Source organism: Leguminivora glycinivorella, chromosome 23, assembly GCF_023078275.1.
Source record: "Leguminivora glycinivorella isolate SPB_JAAS2020 chromosome 23, LegGlyc_1.1, whole genome shotgun sequence".
Lineage (NCBI taxonomy): Eukaryota > Metazoa > Arthropoda > Insecta > Lepidoptera > Tortricidae > Leguminivora > Leguminivora glycinivorella.
The window spans coordinates 13,351,967-13,379,032 of record NC_062993.1 but is presented as its reverse complement, the minus strand read 5'-3'; the positions used below and the strand labels follow the sequence as shown (position 1 = coordinate 13,379,032).

Sequence of the window (27,066 nt, the reverse complement as noted above, 5' to 3'; positions counted from 1 at the left end):
ATATATATAATATATAAATACTTATATACATAGAAAAAATCCATGACTCGGGAACAAGTATCTGTGCTCATCACACAAATAAATGCCCTTACCGGGATTCGAACCCGGGACCGCGGCGCAGCAGGCAGGGTCACTACCGACTGCAACTTTAAAGTCTATACTATAGTAACTAAAGTCTGTCTTAAAAATCTTAGAATCACAGTTGATCAAGTTTCCTCACTATGATTAACTACTTGATAGTTTGCATGCTGCGTCAAACATCTCTCAAGTTTGACTTTCCCGGACTTTGCGTTAGAACTTCCTAAGTTTACTAGTAGAGATGGGCCGAATATTCGGTAAATATTCGGTATTCGGCATATTCGGCAAGTTTTTCAATGTTCGTATTCGGCCAAATAGTTCGGTTGCGTTGCCGAATATTTACCGAATAAACAAAGTAAATAACTAATGAAGATCGTATTCCATTGGATAATAAGTTCCTAGTTTAGCAGCTTTTCAAGGAACTGCTTTAAAGAGAGAAACCTGTGCGTCAAAATATACTTAAAAATACATTTGTTTTGTAAAAAAGTTAAAAAAAACCGTAGTTTAAGAGTTGAGTTCAGAGCTGTTCAGTTTTAACTAAGTTTCAATTATCCACTTAATCATAAAAACATAGTTGTAGTAACAAATGTAACCTTTATCGATCATTTAATAGTTTTAAGGAACATCCTCTTTAAAAATATGGCGTAACCGAATATTCGGCCGAATGTTCGGTTCGGTAAGAGCTGAACCGAATGTTCGGCCGAATATTCGTATTCGGCAAAGTCCATATTCGGCCCATCTCTATTTACTAGTAAAGTAAAAACTAAAGGGAATTTTAAAGTTTAATCACAAAGAATTTTAAAGTCTGTTATAGTGGGTTAATTTAATAAAAGCGCTTTCGGTGAAGGAAAACATCGTGAGGAAACCAGACTAAATCCCAATAAGGGCCACTTGCACCAACGAAAATGGAGGGTTAACTCGAGGGTTAACCCACCATTTTATATGGAATTTGACAGATGACAGCCCACTAACCCTGGGTTAAGTGGTTGGTGCAAGTGGGGCTAAGTGTAATAAGTCTTCCCTAGGACCCATGTGCCTATCTATAACGTAATTCATTAGTATGTTGTCTGGACTTCAACGCCATAAAAAAGACTGAAACAATATATAATAAGCGACAAAGAATAATATAGCATTTAGTAAGAAAAGAAAGGAACAACGGAAAATGTTTATATCCTTTTAAAAATCTAAGATATTTGAAAGAAAGAAAGAAAGAAGAAAGAAAAAATATTTATTTGGTATAAGAAAAACATAGGTACAACACAATACAAAACGAATGAACCGGTGTACCAATGAATATTTAAGTTAAGTACATTCCCTTCGTGTCTCATAATATTAGCCGCCTTTACACAGACGCTCTATCGCGCGTGATACAGCAATTGCGTGTGAAAAAATGCGCGTATAAAGCGTATACGTATTTTTTGCTATGTTCATTTTAAATAGTGTACATACTAATATTATAAATGCGAAAGTAACTCTGTCTGTCTGTCTGTCTGTCTGTTACACTTTCCCGTTTAAACCACGCAACCGATTTTAATGAAATTTGGAACAGACAATCTTTAGACCCTGAGACAGAACATAGGCTACTTTTTATTTCGAAAAAAAGGGATGAAGGGGTTGAAAAAGAGAGATAGGGATAGCGATAGGGATAGCGATAGGGATAGCGATAGGGATAGCGATAGCGATAGCGATAGCGATAGCGATAGCGATAGCGATAGCGATAGCGATAGCGATAGCGATTGCGATAGCGATTGCGATAGCGATAACGATTGCGATAGCGATTACGATAGCGATTGCGATAGCGATTGCGATTGCGATTGCGATTGCGAATGCGATAGAGATAGCGATTGCGATTGCGATAGCGATAGCGATTGCGATAGCGATAGGGATACGGATACGGATACGGATACGGATACGTATCCGTATCCCTATCGCTATCGCAATCGCTATCCCTATCGCTATCCCTATCGCTATCCCTATCGCTATCCCTAACGCTATTCCTATCGCTCAGATCATGAGCGGATTGCGCGCGCATCGCGCGCTTCCCGCCAGCGTCCGGCGGGCGACACGCCGGCCGCCTGCAGGCGTCACGCCGGCGTGTCGCTCCGCTGACGCGACGCCGACGCTCTCGAAACGCGCCCGTGTGGCGGAGGCTTTAACCGCGCGCTATCCTGTACGCTCCGGGAACGCGCGATAGAGCGACTGTGTAAAGGCGGCTAGGGACACTGTACTTATAAATCAAAATTCACCGACTTACAAAGTAGAACAAAAGCGGAAAACATCTGAAAACCTTTTAACGTAAGAAATTAATTCGGAAAGGTGTTTTCACGTGAAAGACGGGCACTTAATAAAAACCTGAGAATAATATTTGTTTTACTGAATAAACTTGAGGAGGCAGTTCGTTACTACATAGAGTAGATTGGACAGAAAGTCCACATCATCCTCCTTGCGTTATCCCGGCATTTGCCATGGCTCATGAGAGCCTGGGGTTCGCTTTGACAACTAATCCCAAGAGTTGGCGTAGGCACTAGTTTTTACGAAAGCGACTGCCATCTGACCTTTCAGCCCGAAGGGTAAACTAGACCTTATTGGAATTAGTCCGGTTTCCTCATGATGTTTTCCTTCGCCGAAAAGCGACTGGCAATATCAAATGACTTTTCGCACATAAATTCTGAAAAACTCATTGGTCACAACATTTTCTTTCTAATGTGGACTTTCAGCGCTGGTAGCCTATCGGTAAGTACGTGCGACTTTCGTTCCGGAAGTCGCACGTTCGAACCCCGGCTCGCACCAATGAGTTTTTCGGAATTTATGTGCGAAATGTCATTTGATATTTGCCAGTCGCTTTTCGGTGAAGGAAAACATCGTGAGGAAACCGGACTAATTCCAATAAGGTCTAGTTTACCCTTCGTGTTGGAAGTTCAGATGGCAGTCGCTTTCGTAAAAACTAGTGCCTACCCGTAGGATTTGGCGTACCAAATCTTAGGATTAGTTGTCAAAGCGAACCCCAGGCTCCCATGAGCTGTGGCAAATGTCTGGATAACGCAAGGAGGAGGATGTACTCCGTTGGCTCAATTACTCTAAATAGGATTAGCCTTCGACGCAAGATATGTAATGTGAATTATCTAGTTTCGCGTTTCTTCTCACCATTTTTTAAACTTGTAATTAATAATAATAATAAATAAATAAATATTGGGGACACCTAACACAGATCAACTTAGCCTCAAAAATGACTCAGGAACAAATATCTCATCATACAAATAAATGCCCTTACCGAATTCGCGCAGATCCGCCTTCACTATCCAGCATTTAGAATGTATCAAACAGTGTATGTCAAACAATTGAAGCTCATGCAAGTGTCCTGAGTCGACGCTGCATGGGTGTACGCACGCTCGCCCGCCCCGCTGCAAGCTTCGCCGTACGCTCAGCTCCGAGCGTACCCTTAGGACTAGACTTGAGACACACCTCGGACACTTGGCGATCAAGTATATGAAAGGGGCGCGTTCCTAGCATACATTCTAAGCTCGTGTAGGTGAACGCGTACCATGCTTGTATGAGAGAGAAAAGACGGGTTGACTGTTCGCGTTTTTGACAGGCGGTAACAGTGAGGTAACCGAGAGGGGGCGGGCGGCACTTTCAGCGAGGAGCGGGAGTGGCCATACTGTACGATAGTACTCTTTATTATACTGTGCTTGAGACGTAATTATAACTAGGTACAAAAACCTTCTTAAATGTCTACTCTGTGGCACAGACAATCAGCGTGGAGTAAACAAGTGTGTACTCTTTCGACCTTCACCAAGATCCAGATGTTATTGCAACGTTAACTGGATTACGACTGAATAAGAAAGTTTTATATACTTTCTACTTTTCGTCAATGCTTATTGTACTTTTCGTCTTCAAAATATTTTTTTACTGAAATGAAATGGTAAAAATTGAATGTGAACTGTCTCAAAATAATATAGATGATTTTTACTAAACTTCATACTTACTTTTTTGAAGTTTTTATATTTTGGGCCAATTGTCGATATATTTTGACTTTTTGACCATGTAATTGATGATCATATGTACCTATAGGAGATGAGCCAAGCATTTACGGTATTGTGTATCAAAGTTTTCATCCATATCGAGATTATGGCAGTGTATGCTCTGTGACTACACATCTTACTTTTACAGTAATTTTCTATATACTGCGGGCGTAACACACTGGTTTGATAAAGTTTATCGCATCGTTGCGTCCCTATCGCACTTACAAATAGTGTAAAAAGGTCGGCCTGACGTTACATCATTTATCACGCGACCATACTTGCCTGCCTGGATCCTCTTTGATGATTGTCAGTAGACCCTTTAAATAGAAAGAAAGAAAGAAGAAAGAAATGTAACAAAACTCACAGTCCGAAATCACGACTTTATTTTATTGCCGAGCTACAAAACCTTTTCCTATTGATTGACTTCATTTATTACTTATTTGTATTCATTGTTATTTTAGCGTTATTCGAGCATTATGACCAAACAGTTTTGTATCTATATATAGAGGTAATATCCTTCCATTTCATTAATTATAAGGAAAACGTCGCTCACTTAATATTTTCTCTTATTTATTTACCTTCATTATTTGATGTCGACACGTGCAAGTCTGTTTTAATAGACAATTTTGTTTCAATTCAAGTAAGACCCCTCGTGTTGGCTCTTAAACTTCGCTTTTTAGCTAAAATTTTTTGGTAAGTTTATTCAAGGAGATTTTTGTATACCGACAGATGGATCCCCATTTTGAGACATCATCATCATCATTCATCTTTTCAGCCATTAATCGCCCATAGACCTGGGTCTTGTATGCCACTTATCCCGGTCCTGGGCTAATCTCATACAGAAGTGCCCCGCAGTTTTTCGAATGTCGTCCACCCAACGAACCAACGGATGCTAGGCGCTTCTTACATCCGATAGCGGCCACCATTCGGTCAAAATTTTGGTCCACCTACCATCACTCTGCTTGGCAATATGCCCCGCCCAATTCCATTTCAATTTGGAAATGACGTCACCCACGTCCCGGAACTTGGTGCGGCGTCGGATCTCGACATTCCTCACTCGATCTTGAAGCTTAATGCCGAGCATGGTGCGCTCCATCGCTCTCTGTGCTACCCGTATCATATGCACAGCCTTTTTAGTGAGCGTCCATATCTCGGCACCGTATGTCATGGTAGGCAGATTGAAGAGACGAGTCCATGTTGAGACAGACCCCTATAAGTTATTAGAAATATTTTTTTGGTACAAGCTTCAGGTGCATTCCACGAGATTGTCTCTTACAAAATGCTTTTGCCTTGTATGACAGCTGCTTTAATCACATCCACAAAGTTCTAGAATATACCGCCTTTTTGTTGTCCATAATATGTTTTTGTTGTGCAGCCGGCGTATTATGGTTTTGTCACTTATCGTTTATCAGTTATCCACTTGACATCTGACAAAACGATAACTGATAAAATTCGATATAAAAGTCATGAGGATAACGTATAAATGACTAATGATAAAACGACATATTTAAAGTTTTTTAAAAATACGTTTTAAACATAACCAATAAGGTGTATTTTGAAAAATAGATGATTAATCACATTTTATCACTTATCTTCAATTGACACTCAAAGTCAAAAATCATCCATTGTTAGAATGTTTGAAAAAGAAATCCTAAAACCGTTTCATTAAAGCATATTTTAACAAATACTTTACTAATGACAAATTATCACTTATCACCACTTTATCCACGTGTGACTTTGATAGTTACTAAAAAGTATTAAAGATTTTTAAGTAATTGGTAAAATAAACTCCAAGGAAGCTGAAATAAGACGTTATTTAGTGTAACAAATAAACATCCTCGTCAGTAATGACACCTTGTGTCGAATAGAAGAACCTAGATGACAGCCTATCAGCATCTTATCCACATGTTGTATTGACAGTTAATAAAAACTATTTAAGATTTTAAGTTGTTGAAAAATAAAGTCTATTGCGCTAGAATAAGACGTTTTTTTAATAAAATGAATTAAGATTTTCGTCAGTAATGACATCTTGTGTCGGATAGAAGAACGGATTTAACAGTGAGTACGTAGAAGATAATGCTAGCTCTATATAGTCGTTTTTTAACGCTCGAAACTAAGTAAATGAAATAAAAAAACTGTTGTGACATAGCTCAATCATTAGGGCGCGAGTACACGGTGCCGCACCGCCGCTGCGCCTCCGCGTTATTTAAGGCCTGATTTAGACGGCGTGCGAACTCGCATGCGATTTTAGTTACATTGCGGGCATTGAGGGTACATACAATTTTTCACAGCCATCAAATACCGCAATGTAATAAAATTCATACGCGAGTTCTCGTATCATCTAAATGGGCCCTTAATACACTAGACGCGTAAAGCCCGCACTTCCGCCGCCGCCGCACCTCCGCACTATGTACAGTTGTACACACGAGAGGCGTAAAACCCGCGCGAAGGTGGCACCGTGTACTCGCGCCCTTATTTCAACAGCACGTCCGTATTAGTCCATTGCACAGATAAAAATTTCATACGTGAGATCAAAGATAATAGAATTTCAGTCTATGCGTGAGATATTTTTTTTCACTCTCATAATAATTTATGAATGACAGTGACATGACTAGCTAGGCACTTGCAGAAGCGCCGCCTGGCGGGATAAAATGTCAGTGTGCCTCCTCATACTAGATGCTTAGTTACACTGCACTTGCACTGCACACATTTCCCTTTGTTACTTTCCATGACTAGGTATACACCTACAATCAAAACCTAGAGGGTTCACTTGCTTATTTATTATAACTTTATACTTACTTTAATGACGCTGCTTCACCGAATGTTAGAATAACGAGTAACGCCACAGGGTCTACCTTTACTTTGCCTTACAAAGACAAAACAAATGTCTTGCGGAGGAAGTGAATAAATAATTAAAAAGCCAGTAGGTTTAGGGACACTTTATTAATAACGAAAATAAAAATGATCCGATCGTGTTCGAGCTTAAGGTAAAAGTACTAGTCCCGACACGCTAATGCTCATTAAATGGCACCCTTCGGTAGGCTATATTCCCTCTAGTCTTACTGCGTAGTTTTACCAGTTGAACCACTGGGTTACCCATACCCATACGAGTACATGAAACGAAAAAGAAAAAAAACCGGCCAAGAGCGTGTCGGGCCACGCTCAGTGTAGGGTTCTGTAGTTTTCCGTATTTTTCTCAAAAACTACTGAACCCATCAAGTTCAAAACAATTTTCCTAGGAAGTCTTTATAAAGTTCTACTTTTGTGATTTTTTTTATATTTTTTAAACTTATGGTTCAAAAGTTAGAGGGGGGGGGACGCACTTTTTTTTCCTTTAGGAGCGATTATTTCCAAAACTATTCATATTATCAAAAAACGATCTTAGTAAACCTTTATTCATTTTTAAATACCTATCCAACAATATATCACACGTTGGGGTTGGAATGAAAAAAAATATCAGCCCCCACTTTACATGTAGGGGGGGTACCCTAATAAAACATTTTTTTCCATTTTTTATTTTTGCACTTTGTTGGCGTGATTGATATACATATTGGTACCAAATTTCAGCTTTCTAGTGCTAACGGTTACTGAGATTATCCGCGGACGGACGGACGGACGGACGGACAGACAGACATGGCGAAACTATAAGGGTTCCTAGTTGACTACGGAACCCTAAAAAGAATACGAGTAAGTGTAAACACCACCGGCACTTCTTCATTGACAGTGCACCTCACCAACGTGCACTATATCGATCCGGTTCTCCACCATCTTGAAACCGAAAAGCTCATAAGAAATCATCCTCCTGGCTCTGAAATGTATCCAAAGCGGCGAGTTGGTACTTAGCTGAGCCGTCGCGCAGGTGGCTGCAATACTACATACACGATCGGACTTGAGCTTTGTAGAGCGTGGAGAGTAGATCGATATAGATTTCACCAGACAGTGGACAGTGGTCGGATCCCAGTGGAGCTGAGACCGAAACCGAGTTCCTGTTTGGGTCTGTTGTCAACAGAAGGTCACTTTCCTTGTTTCCGCTGTGCGATCGGTAGACACAGGCATACAATGCGTTCTCAGAGCCCAAGTAAACCATAATCCACAAAGCGGACCCGGTCACCTCAAAGAAACAGAGACGTTGTAGAAGATGCCGTCGCGGATGAACACAGACCCCAGCATCTGCTCTGAACAGCTTATCCTCCAGTAGCCTGAGAAGCATGGTTAGTTGATGTACGCCGCGTCCGCTGGGTTTAAAATTTGCGTATTCGTCAAAAAGAGTATGTACGGCTTTTCGATTTCAAGATGGTGGAGAACCGGTCGATATAGTGTACGTTGGTGAGGTGCACTTTCAATGACAGGAAGTGCCGCTGGTGTTTACACCTACTCGTATTCTTTTTTCTTTTTCGTTTCATGTTGTTGAAGGGTATGAGGTGGCTGAAAAATGGTTGTCAAGGTTGCGTTTATTGCTTTGATCACTTGAACTAATCAGGACAATGAGGAACTCACTTAGAGATTGCCTCCTCCTCCTCCCGTCCAGTCGCCATCTGGCATGATAGAGCTATTTGCGGAAACGCAGAAAGGCTGTTTTTCGCCTGGACTTCGGCGGGAATGGGACCTACCACCGTTGGTTAAGTTGTAGTTTAAGGACTTACCTGGGTCCTATTAAGTTGTTTAAGGACGTAACATTAACTCACCCTCAGTATATGACTATCTATACACTGTGTTTTTATGAAATTGTGGAAACTAACTAAGCGTATCTCAGAAACTCCTGGAGCTTCAGTGATCTTTTTTATATTATTTTGTTGGTAATTTATTATTATTAAAATTGTTCATAATGACATTAGCCCTTAAAAAAATTTTGGTGGTAAAATATTCAGTTAACCAAAAAAAGTCCTAAAATTTCATGGTTTTGCAAGTATTTAATAATGACCCCATCGGCTTTCGAGGTGGAAAACTCGGATTTGACATCACTATTTCATCGCTAACAATATGTATAAAAAATTAGAACTACCTCATTTGATGCAAACCAACCCCCTGAAACATACGATTTCAATGGATCACATTGCAAAGTGATCGTCAAAATAGCGGGTGTACATCAAGTAATCCTGGTGCGGTATACTTAAGGAGTTAATGCTAACAATGTGCCAAATGTGCGCCAAAATTCAAGCAATGTGCTCTTTAAACTCCAGAGATATTTAAGAAATTAATGTTCCCTGCCGTTCTGACGTCAGATCGGCGTGAGCGTCAGGACCCCTGGACCACTACAGATATTTGATGTTTAGTACATACTAAAATTTAGTACCTATTTGATACTATTTGGTACCTGAGTACATATATTTGGTACCTCCACTGATATCGAAAAATCGAGCGAATAAAGTGGCCAGACATTCTGACGTCAGGATGTCTGGACCATTTTTGGTTTACATAGTTCTAGACAACACTACTAATTGATATCTTAGTCAATATTTACTACCTATTAGGAACCTGTCAATATATTTTTTTCAAATTTTTTTGGCGTACCAGAAAAAAGTTATGATGGAATTTAAAGTTGTGAGCCCAGCCGTGGCGTTGAAGTATGTAGCGCCTGTCAAAAGAATAGAGGCAAATCCGCCTGCCCTCCTGCGGGTCAACTTAAATAGGAATTTATTTTTAGGCACTCGCACATCATCTCTACTGACTAGTGGCATTAATAATATAGTCGAAATATAAAAGTAATTAGTGTAATTACACTAGTTTTCCATTTTCCTCCTGAGAGAACCTCCTACAGTCTCAATAACGTCTAATGTCATGTCATGTCCCTGAGAGACATCTCCTGGCGGAGAAATTTGTAAATCAGTTTATAATACTATTATTATACTCTTTGAATCAGTTTACCCCTGACTGTCGGTCATTTTTGCGACTGTTCAGCAGCTGTAGAACTGTATGGCAGATTTGGCGGCATTGTGGTTGTAGGTACTGATAGTAGATGATTGATTTGATGTTTGTATTTATTCTTAATTCATAATTGACACTAATCGATGCAAAAAACAAATGTTACCGAAAGCAGTGGTTTATTTATATGATAAACCCCTATAACGGAGCTCGTGGACCATAGACTGGTCCAAGTCATTAAAATACATCCTATATACCAATATTACCAATGACGCTGTTAATTATAACAGTTTATGCTATTTCCCCCCTAGAATTTTCCCAACTGTTGCCACGTGTTTAGGTCTCTCAGGAGGAAAATGGAAAACTAGTGTAATTACACTAATTACTTTTATATTTCGACTATATTAATGCCACTAGTCAGTAGTAGAGATGATGTGCGAGTGCCTAAAACTAAATTCCTATTTAAGTTGACGCGCGCAGGAGGGCAGGCGGATTTGCCTCTATACTTTTGACAGGCGCTACATACACGTTAAACTTCCGTGAGACATATTCAAATAATTAATTGAAATACGAGTTTGCGGAGTCTAGCCGTCGCGTGAACTCCTATACGCCTGAAGAGGGGCTTCCGAATTGGCCCGAAACATGTCGCAGCAATAGCGATATAATAACGTGAGTACAACCGTATTTCAATTAATTAGGCGCTACATACTTCAACGGCACGGCCGGGCTCACAACTTTAAATTCCGTCATAACTTTTTTCTGGTACGCCAAAAAAATTTGAAAAAAAAATATATTGACAGGTACCAAATAGGTAGTAAATATTGACTAAGATATCAATTAGTAGTGTTGTCTAGAACTATGTAAACCAAAAATGGTCCAGACATCCTGACGTCAGAATGTCTGGCCACTTTAGTCGCTCGATTTTTCGATATCAGTGGAGGTACCAAATATATGTACTCAGGTACCAAATAGTATCAAATAGGTACTAAATTTTAGAATGTACTAAACATCAAATATCTGTGTGATACTATACAGCACGACCACGGATGATTTTATTAATTCTGATGCGGTACAAATTCACGAAAAAAAATGTACTTTTTTGTACTGACGTTTAAAAAAAATGTACCCTTATGATTTTGGAGTTTCGACATAGGGCCCGGGGTCGTGCTAGGTAGGTACTCCCTGGCACGACCACACTATATTTAATGAGATTTAAAATTTCTGTTGCAGTACAAATTCACGAAAAAAAATGTACTTTTATGTACTTGCCTTTTAAAAAAAAATACCCTCATGGTTTCGGAGTTTTGACACGGGGTGTGGTCGTGCTAGATAGGTGGTACTTCCTGGCACGACCACACTATATTTATGTTTAATTTGATGGTCAAATGAATACTAAACAAGTGTTTTGAAATTGTACTATGTAAATTACTTCAAAAACTTAGTGCGGTCGTGCCAGGGAGTACCTATCTAGTACGACCACAACCCATGTCGAAACTCCGAAACCATGAGGGTACTTTTTATAAAAAGTACAGAAAAGTACATTTTTTTTCGTGAATTTGTACCACTACAGAAATTAAAAAAATCATTAAATATAGTGTGGTCATGCCAGGAAGTACCACCTATCTAGCACGACCACACCCCATGTCAAAACTCCGAAACCATGAGGGTATTTTTTTTAAAAGGTAAGTACAAAAAAGTACATTTTTTTCGTGAATTTGTACTGCAACAGAAATTTAAAATCTCATTAAATATAGTGTGGTCGTGCCAGGGAGTACCTACCTAGCACGACCACGGGCCCTATGTCGAAACTCCAAAATCATAAGGGTACATTTTTTTTAAACGTCAGTACAAAAAAGTACATTTTTTTCGTGAATTTGTACCGCATCAGAATTAATAAAATCATCCGTGGTCGTGCTGTATAGTATCACACAAATATCTGTAGTGGTCCAGGGGTCCTGACGCTCACAGATCGGCGGGTGCACTTCCAGTTCTAGCTAATGGCTGCCTACTCGAGGGTGAAAGTACTGCCTAAGGTTAGTGCTCGCAATGTGCTTCCACATGTATTAAGCACAAACATCCATATTTCATAATCCACTTCAAATTTACAACTTCTGTAAACTACTCTTAGTAAAATATTTCTAAAACTAATTTCATTAATTGTGACTCCTTTCTGCTAACTCAATACGAAAAAATATCATGTAGAATGTGGTCCCTCAATCGATCGCGATAAGTTCGCATTAAGAGAGAACAATAGTATTATTTAAAGTATAGGTGTGACTGAGAGATAGTAAAAGTACTCGAATCATTGTAAATTCAAGCTTTAGTTTGTAAAAGATGCCATTCAAAAGTTTCGATTGATCACAGGTGGTCCCTCAATTGAAACGTTTGTCATAAAAATAAATCAATTTACTTAACAATTGGTTGTTAAATATACTATTGCTAAAGTCTACTCGTTAGTAAAAAATATTTACTAACTGTTGCTCATCGATCAGTAAAAACAAATGTACCGTTTTACTTAAAATAATAATCAAATGCCTGCGAAGAAATACTACGGGTCAGATGACCACAAATTAGAATTTTGATGGATAGTTAAATAATCACACTTTAATAACACAATTTTAGTTTTCTTTCAACCTCTTTTTCCCAAGAGTGGCACTGAAACTTGAGTAGTCATGTGCTCTGACCACCCCTTTATGGGATACAGGCGTGATTGTATGTATGTATGTATGTATGTATGTATGTAATTAAATAATCGTACATTACGTCATTACGGGAAAGAAGAACTTACAGGCTGAGTAGGTGTATCCGGCTACTACTACCTGGTCCGTAGTATTTCTTAGCAGGCGTTTGATCATTATTTTAAGTAAAACGGTACGGTTAAATGAAATAAATTCTTTTAAACAATTTAGAAATCTTTATTTCAGCTCAACCAAATCTTGGCACTAAAAAAGGCACGAATTTAAAATTTTCTTTACATTTTCAATCATTTTTTAAGTGATGGTTCGTCGATGATTCCGCCAACGTCAAGGTTTTGGAAGGCATGCTTGCATTTACGTGAGTGGCAAACAAGCATACGGTCCGCCTGATGGAAAACGGTCACCGTAACCTAATATGATGGACGCCTGCAACTCAAGGAGTGTCACGTGCGTTGCCAACCCATTAGGAACTTGTACACTCCCTTTTGCTATGTTTAGTACACAGCAAAAAGGAGTGTACAACTTCCAAGGAGGGTTCGGCTTGCTGACGACGAAGGACAATTAGTTCCGTAGTTAGGTCGTTCCGTCACTAACACACCGCACCCTCGTTGAGCTCTGGCAGCCTTACTCACCCGCAGGAACATAACACCGTGAGTATGGTCTAGTGCTATTTGGCTGCGGTCTTCTGTAAGGCGGAGGTATTTCCCCAGTTTGGGCTTTGCTCTAGATTCAAGCGAGATGCTATCCGCTGTGCTGTGCTCTAAAACACAAAGCGGAAAATCATTTGCTTAGGGCATAGCAAATGATTTTCCGCTCCTACGAAAACTTAGCCACTGAAACGGATCACTATCAAATTTACCTTATCGCTAAAAGACTATATAGCTGACACGTCTGGATTGTGTTATGTCTTTGTGGCTACGTAGACATGAATGCTAAATGTGTCTTTAGCAAAACGTCTGGATCTTAAAGTAGCAAAAAAGCCTTTTATTTCTTGCAAAAGTAAATACATCTAGTGTTACATCTTTAATACCTACTTAATAAACATACATATTTTATTTACCAAAAAACCAAAAGCTTAAACAATTCAAAATCAGCAAATACATGCACTAACCTAATTATACACACACGGATCTTAAAACGTAACAATTTAAAATGATCTAACTGCAAAACATCTTCATCTTCGAATGTCTGTATTACAAAACAGACATGAACGCTAAACGGTCAAGGAGCAAAAAATCTGGATTGTTTAATGTTTTTATTGCTAAATAGAATAAACGCCAAACGACCCGTTAGCAAAACGTCTGGTTTTAAAATGCTTAAGTGTCTTGACCTTCTCGCACTGTTAATAAGAACTGTTCTGTTACATATTTATAAACCATGGCGATGACACATTATATTTCCGGACGTTTTGCTACTGAATAGTTCTGTGTTGACGTCAATAACTAACTACACTTTTGGCTTTTTAGATATGCTAATCATACGGACTATGTATATTTCCAGACGTTTGGCTACTCATTCATTCTAAGTCTTAGCCATCCAGTTAAATTTACTTTTTGCTGATTGAGTATTCTACTTTCATGTCATCCCAGCTGAATTGGCTTTATACTGACTGTATATTTAAATTTTCTGACATCTAGCCGAAATAGACGTTTAGCGATAAGGTAAACTTGATAGTGACCCACTGAAACTTACATTTTTCAAATTTTTCGCCTTTTTTAGTGAAAAGATTTAGCTGACCGTCTATATAATTATGTAAATATGTAGTACAGAGAGCCATAAATTGCACCATGCTCGGCATTAAGCTTTAAGATCGAGTGAAGAATGTCGAGATCCGACGCCGCACCAAGGTGCGAGACGTGGGTGACGTCATTTCGAAATTGAAATGGCGGGAAATGTTGTCAGGCAGAGTGATGGCAGGTGGAACAAAATGTTGACAGAATGGTGGTCGCCTTCCGGTGTAAAAAACTGCTTGGCATCCGTTGGCTCGTTGGGTAGACGACATTCGAAAAACAGCGGGGCACCTCTAGATGAGACTAGCTCAGGACCGGGATAAGTGGCGTACGTGTACACGAAGGGAGGCCTATGATGCTCAGCAGTGGGCGATTAACGGCTGAAATGATGATGATGATTATTTATGTAAATATTACATTAGTAAATTAATCAAATTTAAATAATAAATCGTAGGCAATCGAAAATAAAACTGTAGGTAATATACAGTATTATAAGCATGTTTTTGATTAGGTACTTTGTCAACAATCGGCAACATCAATTCAGCTGACCATTTTTACAATACTTTATCCCAGTGTAATAATTTGCAATTAATGTGATATTGGACTGTGTACTTATGACTGTATCCTCTTTAGTTCCCTTTCGTAAAAGTACCATTTTAAAATAGGATGTAATACATTTTGTGTGGAAATAGTTATTTGTTTTACAAGGGGGCAAAGTTGTTTAACCACACGTTCCATTGATACCCGAGCAAGCAAAAGATTCCAAATATTGAACCGCAAGCGTAGCGAGCGGTTTAAAAACTAGAATCTTGAGCGTTGCGAGGGTTTCAATAAGGCTCTAAGGATAAACAAACTTTTGCCACCAAGTGAAACACAACATTTTTTACCACACCAACACGAACACGAACACCAACACGAACAAGGGGGTAGGGGTCACGTGACGAACGTCAGAACTGTCACACGCACTTATCGTTCGCTCCGTGAAAATTGCCTAAAAAACTGGTAATAAGTTTGTATATAAACGCTAACTGTGTAAAATTAAATTGTTTCCAACCGTAAGAAATAAAACGTGTAGTGTTTAGTGCGTTAAAGTTATCGTGCAGTTCGAAATCAAGTGAAAAATCGAAGTGTATTCGCCCTAACGGACATCCATTGCGCCGGTCAGCTGACCGGCTGTCAACCAATCAGCTGTGAGAATCTGCGCGCGCGCAATTACTGTGTGTCAGTGATAGTAGTCACAAATTGTACCTTATCACCTATATATTAAACACAATTTGCAATGGCAGACTGTGCTGGCTGTTTGAACAAGGTAAACAATGGCAGATTTTTAAATTGCCATAACTGCCAAAAATCCTACTGTCTTCACTGCACAAATTACACCGAGGAATACCTTAACTTCATGGGACCCGTGCAAAGATGTTCGTGGAAATGTGTTGTATGCAAAAGTGCCGAACCTAAGTTGGACAATACAAATACGCCGGTGCGCGGTGTCAATGACACTGTAAACATGTTTAGGGGAACCGCCAGGCCTCGCGGGCCAGTGTGCAACGAGTCTGATAACTCCGTCATGGAAATGTCGTTCATGGACAACCAGGATATTAACAACACAACTAGGCTCGACACTACTGGGACCTCTGACATTAAACAGCTGGTAACTGAACTTCGTCTGTTTAGGGAAGAAATGCGCACGATGAGTCAACATATCCAGGCTCTTCGCGTAACGGTGGCTAACCTGACGACAAAAATTGACGCATGTGATGGGCGCGTCGATAGTTTATGTGCCCGTGTCGAAGCCCTAGAGAAAAACACCACAACTTCTAGTGTAGGTAAAGACACTGAGGCTTCACTGGCGGACACGGTAGCCCAGTTAAGATTAGAGCTAAACGATCGCGATCAGGATATGTTACTCAACGACGTCGAGTTATCAAATGTACCGGAGCAAAGTGGGGAAAACACTTTGCACATAGTAGCTACCTTGGGCCAGAAGCTCGGAGTTACGCTGACGGAACACGACATCGTCGACGCGAGTCGAGTAGGGCGGGCGCCGCGACTCGATGACGAAGCCCAGGGCCAGCCGGCCCGCCCGCGGCTGCTGGTGGTGAAGCTGGCGCGCCGCGCCGTGCGCGACCGGCTGCTGCAGGCGGCGCGGGTGCGGCGCGGGGCCACCACGGAGGGCACCGGCCTGCCGGGCCCCGACACCCGCTTCTACGTCAACGAGCGGCTCACGTTCCTCAATCGACGGCTGTTCCAGAAGGCGAGGCAGCTCAAGGAACACTATGGCTGGCGATATGTATGGACTCGCGATGGCAGGATCTACGTGCGCCAACGTCCTGGCACAGAATCGCCACGATACCGAATTCGAACGGAACTGGATTTGAGTCGTGTTTTTGGTACACTTGATATTTGATTGTAAATATAAATCTGTTTTAAAGTTAATGTTTACACACGATAATATGCTAAGCTATATGAAATATATGTTGCATGCCGATTTCACCACAAAATTTACACTAAAAGTACATAAATTATCCCGTTATATTGTTTGCAATTGTTCGCCATTGTCAGTTATTCACATATTTATTTCAACTTATAAGTGTCAATGTTTTTATTCTAACACATTTTTGCTTAACTTGTCACTGGAGTGCGTTGTAGCAGATACAATTATAGACCATCAGATATCGTGCACTATACACACTTCTTATTTTTATTATCTCAACACATCACTTTATAACACTTTCCTTTCTGAACACACTCATGGCACTCATTTAAAAACTTATCGCAGTAAAAAGAGTAAAATCTTGTCATTGTTTAAGGTTATACGGCCGCGTTGTTATATTCCGCACGAACTGACTCACAAGACAACATTACATAATAATACTTGTAATAGGCCCTAAAACGAAATACCTCAAATTAGGTCTTTACAACGCGGGTTCACTAGTAACTGGGCATGACGATTTTGTACTCGCGATGGATAAATTTGATGCTGATATTGTCGCGATCAATGAATCATGGATCAGAGAGGGCCAGGAAAAACTCGCACCGCATGTCCCCGGATATAAATTCATTAACGCCCCGCGGCCGATTGGAATGCGCGGAGGCCGCGGTGGCGGGGTAGGCTTTTACATTAAGGCTGGTGTGCGCGCTCGCCGATCTACCCACCCTGTTGCTAATATTGAACAATTGTGGTTATCGATGTCAATTAACTGCCAAAGTTATATAATAGGTACGGCTTACCGTCCTAATTGGGTTAATGTAGACACGTTTTTAGATGCTCTGACCGAATCTATAACATTCTTTTCTAAACACGACTACATTATTTTGCTCGGAGACTTCAACATCAATATGCTTGAAAGTGCAAGTAATAATGCTACAAAATTGTCATATTTTCTTAATTGCTTGAGTTTGGAACAGGTGGTAAAAGTACCAACTCACTTTTCCGTAGCCAATGAGACTCTTTTGGATGTTATATGTACTGATGCACCTGTTACCGACGTATGCGTGTCTAACATAACAGGTTCCCTTGGTCATGCTATGGTAACTGTCACTTTGTCAACAAAACGACCCAAACCCATGCCTAAAACTTTTACCTATAGACCAATCAAGGACATAAACGTAGCAGGTTTCAATAACGATTTGCATTCTATTAATTGGGAGTCGGTTTTAACATATGACTGTGTTGAACACATGGTGGAAGCTTTTAACGTCCTATTATTATCATTGTATGACTCTCACGCACCATTAAAATCTGTTACGGTTAGGCGCAGCCTTTCGCTACCCTGGATAACGGACACTATTAAAATTATGATAGCCAGGCGTAACGAGGCTCATTCCGCTTACAGGAAGTCTAAAATGGAAAGTCACAAACAATATTACAATGAATTAAAAAAACTGGTGGTGCAAAGTATATACAATGAAAAAAAAGTTATTACAATCACCACATCAATTCAAATGTACATGATCCAAAGACGCTCTGGAAAAATATTAAATGTAATGTTTTGAGTGACACTAAGCGTGACCAGCTTCCTAATCACTTTAATAATCCAAATGTTATTAATGATTGTTTTTTGAATGTGCCTGGTAGCGATAACGTCTCCTTGTCCACCATGTTAGAATTTGAACAGCACCGCTTCAGTCAATCTAAGTTTAAACTGAAAACTGTCGACGAGGGTCAGGTGGGAAAATATATACTGTCAGTTACCACTAATGCAGTTGGCGTGGATGGAATCAGTAGAGATATGGTGTTGCTTACTCTCCCTCGTACTTTATCAGTGTTGACAGCCATAATTAATCGTTCCATTTTGACTGGTGAGGTGCCAACACCGTGGAAGTATGCGCTGGTTACACCTCTGCCAAAGGTTGACAATCCAAGTGAGCTCAAAGATCTTCGGCCGATAAGTATATTGCCTTTTCTTTCGAAACTGCTCGAAAAAACCGTTTATGAGCAGCTATACAAATATGTAGAGGACAACAAAATCTTACCTAAATTACAGTCCGGATTTCGTAGGGGTATGGGGACTGTATCTGCTCTTGTTGACGTAGTTGACAATATTATTTATGGCCAAGATTCAGGCAAGGGTACATGTTTGGTGTTGTTAGATTTTTCTCGAGCATTTGACTGCATAAATATCGACTTGCTTTTATCTAAGTTAATTTATTATGGTGTAGATGTAGGGTCACTCTCGTGGTTTAAAAGCTACCTCTCTGGGCGTATGCAATCTGTCAAGATATCAAAAAGTGATGGCAGTATATTGGTGTCTGATTCTAAGCCCCTATATCGCGGAGTTCCACAAGGTTCCATTCTCGGTCCTCTCCTTTTTATTATATATAGCGCTGACATCGTTAAAGTTATTGAGCATTGTCAATATCATTTGTACGCGGATGATGTTCAAATGTATTACTCGGCCAATCCTAGTGAATTTTCGGACTCAATTAGTAAAATTAATGAAGACCTTAAAAATATTTCTGTTTGGGCCGAAAAAAATAGTCTATTGCTAAACCCTACGAAGACCAAATTCATGATTTTAGGTAGCAAAATCCAGATTTCGCGAATATTAAATGGTAACCCTCTACTAAACATTAATGGATCACAAATTGAGCGAGTAGAAGAGGCCAGAAACTTGGGCATAATAATAGACAGTCAATTAAGGTTTGAAAAGCACGTAGCACAGTTGGTCAAATCATGTTTTTTTAGACTGAAGTTACTGTATCAAATAAGAAACTTTTTAAACGAAAAGGTTCGTTTGACACTATGCGAATCGCTCATATTATCAAAGCTGAACTACGGCGATGTGGTGTACGGACCCCGCCTGCAGCAGAAAACTCGTAGGTTAATACAAAGAGTTCAGAACGCTTGTTATCGATACTGCTACACAATTCCTCCAAGGAGCCATATCACGCCATACTTAAACAAATATTCTACTCTAAACATGACATCACGTAGACATTTGCACCTTGCTTGTCTTCTCTTCAGTGTTATAAATTGCAAGTCACCTGAATATTTGTACTCTAAAATAAATCAATCTTCTTTTCACCATCGACACGGCACTAGATCTACTCGACGCTGCATCTTAGAATCACATCCTCATAGGACGATTGCCTTTACAGGTTGTTTTCGATATCTTGCGACCAAGTGCTGGAATGATATCCCCCCGCCTTTAAGAGACCTAAAATCCAAAAAATCATTTAAGATTCGATTTAAAAATATTCTCCTCAAGAAGCAAACAAATGGGATTCCATTCGGGTACTTGGTTGCAGATTTCAGAATATAATCTGGTGGGAACAGTAGTCAAACTAGGCTTACATACTTGCGATTTTAACATTAACACTATCGAGAAAACATCACACGATATGCACATAAGATAACATTCACACTATACACTTTACACTTGTTTCCATTTTAATGTTATAGAAATCGTTATTATATAAGTAATTATTTATCTATTGTGATTGTGACCTGGGTTCCGGCAGAAAATCAGTGCTTCGGTCGAAAGAGCGAAGCGTATCACTGAGCCGCGACCCTTTTGTCCTGCTGCAACGCACACAGTTTGTATTTTCTTTTTCTTTTCTCTTTTTTGTTATTGTTTTTTTTTTTTTACTGTCTCAATTGTATTTTACTGTTCTGTCTCTTTTTTATGTTGCGCCTAATTTGTGTGTTTTAAATTGTGTATTGTATTGTGTGTGTTTGCAGTCTGCCAAATAAATGACTTATCTATCTATCTATCTATCTATCTAACAAAACATCAAACTAAATAAAATCTATCAATTCATATTTAAAGTGTTATAAAGTGTTCTATCAATTCATTCAATATTTATCATTCAAAATCATCATTTATAGGTATAAAATCTACTAGCCAACTTAAGACATCAACTTAAAATTTGTAGGTATCAAATTACTTTGACTCAGGATAAAATACAATTTTGCTATGTGTTTTCGAATAGAAAAGAAAGCTGTTAGGTACCAGGTTGGTGTGGTGAAATAGTATATTATAGAATGGTAACTTAATGAAGACTGTAAAAGAATTGAGTACAGCGTTTAGGCCACGAGGCCTGCCGAGTAAGGTACGAGACTTTTAGCCTTCATAACGTTACAATTGTGTCGCTTAACTTCAAACTTCGGTAAACGCATTCTGCTTTAAGGTTGAATATTTAAAAAAATCGCCGCTTTTGGAGTTCTGGTGAAAGCTACTTGCGAATGTTGGATTATGTAGGTAATCAGTAATCAGTAATTTATTGCAACTTCTAGATACATTAAGTTATTACAGTATTTATTTTGTAGAAATGTGTAGGTATTTATTAAAACTACTTTTAATGCTTTAATTATTTGATGGCAACACAAATGAATATACGTATTACGTTAAGGTTTGAGGAGTTTCCTCAATTCCTCATGAATCTGATTATAAAGAAATCAAAGCTTTACAAAATTTTACTTGAAAACTCAATATGCTTACAAACATAACTAAATAAATGTCTCTGTTCTGAACTTAAATGCATGCTGTTCTTATAAAAATACCAAAGTCACTATGAGTGTGCCATTCAGATTTGAGTAGTTCGGTTCTGACCATCATCAGCAGTTCCATTGCACCAAATATCACTGTTCAGGACGTAAGTGCATGCTGTTCTTATAAAATACCAAAGTCACTATAAGTGTGCCGTTCAGATTTGAGGAGTTCGGTTCTGACCATCATCAGCAGTTCCACTGCACCAAATGTCACTGTTCTGGACGTAAGTGCATGCTGTTCTTATAAAAATAGCAAAGTCACTATAAGTGTGCCGTTCAGATTTGAGGAGTTCGGTTCTGACCATCATCAGCAGTTCCACTGCACCAAATGTCACTGTTCTGGACGTAAGTGCATGCTGTTCTTATAAAAATACCAAAGTCACTATAAGTGTGCCGTTCAGATTTGAGAAGTTCGGTTCTGACCATCATCAGCAGTTCCACTGCACCAAATGTCACTATTCTGGACGTAAGTGCATGCTGTTCTTATAAAAATACCAAAGTCACTATAAGCGTGCCGTTTAAATTTGTGTCAGTATTTTTTAAACGTGAAAAATAAGCTATTTATCCATAGGTAGGTATAACAGGTATATAATTGGGTTACTATGCCACCTACAGCTACACAGGTACGTATATACGACTTACACTGAGGACACTGAACACAAATACCTTTTCTCACGTACGGTCGGAAATATCTGCTTAAAAATCGTTAATAGCCTCACGTCCATTATTATGGGACGGTAATAGTAACAATCGACTCTTTAACTTTAAAGTATGTTTTTTACATCTAAATCTACGATTTAAGCACAGGTCACTTAATATTTATCTTTCATAAACATTCAATTAGCATAAAAAATTAAAAAACAATATTTTAGGGCAATCTGAATACTTAAAAATAAGGGTTTATTAAAAAATTGCCTTTAGGGGGGCGTTAATAGCTGCGTTTACCTAATTACAAAACTATTATTCATGTCAAGTTTCGTGCCTTCTGCACTCCGTACCATACCTTCTACCTAACCTTTACCTGTACATTTTTCTTATTCAGGTTAACAACTTACCAAGGAGCACTAAAATTAGCTGCTATTAAGTAGGTAGATTATTTGTGACTTTGAATCTTTTTGTATTATTATTAGTATTTTTGGCACTTTTCACGCACGGCGGCCTGAAACAAGAGCAATCATTAAATTTGTGTAAAAAATGCCATTTTGTTGATTTTTCCCAGCGTTCATTTATTTTGAGGTTCTGGTTTCAAAAGATTCGAATGTTGGATGTCGGTGGAAAACCTATGGACGCTTGCAACTCAAAGGGTGTAGAAACTAGTACTCCTTTTTTGAAGAACCCCATACTGTAGTCATCGGGAATACCTCGGCAAGGAGCTCATTCCACAGTCGGAGAATCCGCGGGAGGAAATTCCTCTGAACCGCACGATGCGCGACCATTTAAGTTGCAAAGTGTATGGATGAGCGCCGCTCACAATCGACAGGGCGCTTATCATCGCTGCGGCAGCGGTGCGATGATGAAGAGAAGACGATGGCATAACCAGTTCCTCAGAACACAACCCTTTGTATAGAGGCGATAGAACACACATAAAGACGCGAAGTCTCTCCTTAGACTTAAGGATTCAATCAATAACGCTTGTGAGTTTCGTATCGTCAACAATTCGTACAGCGTGTCTCTGGTCCAAGATGGTATCCAGGTGGCTTTATGGTACCACATTTAATTGCACAGAATATGATTTTACGCCAATTCATTTGAGGTAATGCGCTGTAAAGATAATTACTTAAAATTAAAGTTATGTGGACCCAGCACTGAAAGGTCTAAGTCTAGTTATGTGCAAGTTGCGGAAACTTACCAAAAAAATCGAAAATTTCTTGAAAAAATCACGAAACTTTCACGAAAAATAATGGGAATATAAATTTATGAAATGGAAAGTTTCGGTCCATACAAATACAAAGTATGGAAAGTTTCCGAAGTTTTCCTATGTGAAAATTTCAGAACATTGGAAACTTTCCTTCGACACATCAGTATCTAAGACAGTCGGGTAACTTGCTTAATAATCATCTGGAAAAGTTTAAAGGAGCTTAATCTTGCGACAATCATCATAATCAGTTCCGCTTCATCAAATGCCACTGTTTTTAATGTAGGTAAATCATTGATTTTTTGATGGAAATACAAATCAATATACGTACCGTATACCTACCGTTAATATTTGAGGATTTTTCTGTATTCCTTATTCCTCGTGAATCCCATTATTAGAACTCGAGCTTGACAAAATTATGTCTTGAAAACCTAATATACTAACATACAAACATACCAGGCGAAGAGAACAAATCCCCTTATTCAATTCAATTCAATATATTTATTATATTTTGAATTTTTAAAATCCTTAGAGTGTTAGTAAATATCACAAATCCTTAGAACTATGTTAGTACTAAAAGTAACTTAATACTTATCAACTATATATAAATAAATTTAATAACGACGTGGAGTGGGGATTGGCCGCGCGTGCAGCTGCCGGACCCACCGCGCAAACAAAGGAGAGTCCCAGCGCTACGCCAGCACACTTAAACGTGAGCGATATGTTTCACTGAATGGTTCACTCCTGAGCATCATCAGCAATTCCACTCCACCAAATGTCACGGTTGGTAATGTGTCCTTGATTTTGTCATAAAAATATAAAAATATACTATAGGTGTGCCGTTCATATTTGAGGAGTTCCCTTGCTTCCTTATGGGTCTCATCACCAGAATTTGAGCTTAACCAAAATGGGACTTGAAAACCTAACATGCTTTACAACCATAACGAAGAAATCAAATCTCATAACAAGAGCATCGAAAAATATGTAGTTCCCTTCTGACCACCATCCGTAGTTCCACTCAGAATGAAAGAAAAATATATTTATTTGGTATAAAAACATATAACACCATCCAAATGTCACTGTTTTTTGAATGCGTCATAATGTTTGACGACCGGTCTGGCGTAGTCGGTAGTGACCTTGTGCCTGTTAAGTCGCGGTCCCGGGTTCGAATTTATTTTTGTGATGAGCACAGATATTTGTTCCTGAGTCATGGGTGTTTTCTATGTATTTATATATTATTAGCACATAGCTGAGACTGTCCACTTATCACGTATACCTAGATTGTAAGTTAAATTTCCTAAGTATTGTATATTAGGTTACATAGATAGAACTTTAAGATATATTATAAGGTACAGATTTTAACGACCATGTTGTGACAATAAATCATTTATCTATCTATCATATAAATCGTTGTCTGTCAGTGTAAGTCAATCTGTGTAAGAATGTCCTATAATATTCATTTATTTACTAACTAACCTGACCACAAAATTAAAATTTTGAAAAAACCCCGACCGTGACATAGTGGTCACATTTTCATGAAACGTGGCTAAGAACACTCCCGACTAACTCAGCTTTCAAATAAAATAAAAACTAATTGTAAATCAGTTCATCCGTTCGGAAGCTACGATGCCACACATACAGACAGACAGACAAACAGACAGACAGACACACACACAGACAACGTCAAACTTATAACACCCCATCGTTTTTGCGTCGGGGGTTAAAAATACAAAAGATACTGTATCATATGTTCGTACATATGGTAGATGGCTCGTGCCATCTACCATATATTCTGATTATATTAACTCCAGCACCCAAAGGTTGTCTGGAAGAGATCGCTCTTAAGCGATAAGACCGCCTGTTGTTACCTCTGTTTGATTTATTTTTGTTTCTTGTGCATTACTTGTAAACTATGTGAGGTGTGCAATAAAGAGTATTGTGTTGTATTGTATTTGATGAGTTCCCTCAATTTCTTCAGGATCCCATTATCAGAACTTGGATTTGATAAAAATTGGATCAATCTGTATAACTATAATTATACTCTATCAAAAAATAATATATCTAAAGACAACCGGATAGACAGACGGACAAACAGACGGACAGACAGATGGACAGTTAAACGAACAGACAGACAGACAGACGGACAGACATACGGACAGACAGACGGACAGACAGACAGACGGACTGACAGACGTACAGACAGACGGATAGACAGATGGACAGATAGACGGACAGACTATCGTACAGACAAATGGACAGAGAGGCGGATAGACAGACGAGACGGACAGACAGACAGACAAGCGGACGGACGGACAGAGTCACGTCATAATGCTTCTTATTGTACCTTTTTGGTAAAAAACCCTAAAAACAGACAAATTGACAATCTTCTCCGCTCCGTTTGAGATTTAGAAGTCGGTTAAGTGTAAGCTAAGATAGTAAGTAGGTACTTATTATGAGGCTATTAATATCTTGTGAGTGTGACACCTGAACGAAAATATGATGAATATATGGTGTTTAAAAATTTAAATTATTTTCTAAAATACTCACACACACACCTATCCCTCTTATCTATTAGCGAAGCTGTTTCTACTGCATACCTACATCTAAAATCATAAGTCATAATGTTCTACATTTTATCTATAATCCACATCATCAGATCTAAGTAGGTACTTAGTGATTTACAAGAGGAAGAAGATATAGATAGGTACTTATGTTTGTGATGTTAACAAAACACATAAAAACACAAAAATAATCATACACGTGCCTTCAAACATTCCATTACTCGAACATAAACCATGTAAATGTAATAGCCACCAACCTTATTAATCCGATATATTTTTCACTTTTGGTCATATAATTTCTGTCTTTTTTCATACGCCCCCTTTGCTTTAGTCCAACCGTCTTTAATATATATTTTTAATAACGATTAATAATTATTGCATTAGATATTTTAAAATAAATTTCCGTTTTGAAAAATTATACATACATGTGAAATGTCAATGTAACATTATTTTTATTTTCCATAGACAGCTGGCAGCTTTTACATTGTACATTGTGCGATGTGTCATGATACTCATTGACAGAGTTACACCGGCGTAATTAAACGCTTATTTCAATAAGTATGACAACTCCATCTAGCGTCGAATAGAAAAATACAATTACTGCATACGTATAACTCAGAAAAAAAAAATTCGCTGACATTGACAGAATTGTGTCTGTACAATTATATTTGCTAAAAATATTTGTTTATACATACTTGTTTTTGTTATAATGAAGACTAATCTGCGAAACAGTGAACTCAACTTGTGTTGTGAATGAATTGCACACCGGCACCGGCAAAAGGTGTACACCTATCTATATTTATTATCACATGATTACAAGAAGTCGATCAAGAAATGCGGAGACAAAGAGCACCAGCCCATTCGCCTCGTCTAGTTCCCGGATCTACATCATCACGCCTGAGGCTTGTGTCGTCTGCGGGACAACGATGTTTGAAGATACTGCCTCTGTGTCATTTTATATTTATATTTAAAACATAAATAAACGAATACAACCGTAACTTTTCATACTATCATTTTGTAGTTTGCCCAAGTAGAATTTTAATTAAGTGAATACCGAGAGACCCATGAATGAAACTTAAATTTACATGATTGGGGAAACAAGGTAGTCTTTTTGGTAGAACGTGCACGTTGGTGGCCAAAAAGCGTAAATGGGTGAATCAACTTTTCTTTGCCAGGAAAATTTCGCATACTTCGACTACATGTGGTCAGAAAATTTAATTGGGATTTAGTCTAATTAATGTATAATTATTATATTAAAGACAAATATA

The 27,066-nt window shown here is 38.8% G+C and overlaps 1 long non-coding RNA gene across 1 annotated transcript; it reads right to left on the bottom strand.

The window, feature by feature from the left end:
* Positions 1 to 14,106: 14,106 nt before the first annotated feature.
* On the bottom strand, positions 14,107 to 26,129 carry LOC125238397. Its single transcript, XR_007178440.1, has 3 exons — positions 26,056 to 26,129; positions 22,438 to 22,541; positions 14,107 to 14,768 (listed from the first exon to the last, which is right to left on the bottom strand). It is a non-coding gene; the product is annotated as an uncharacterized LOC125238397 (long non-coding RNA).
* Positions 26,130 to 27,066: the final 937 nt, after the last annotated feature.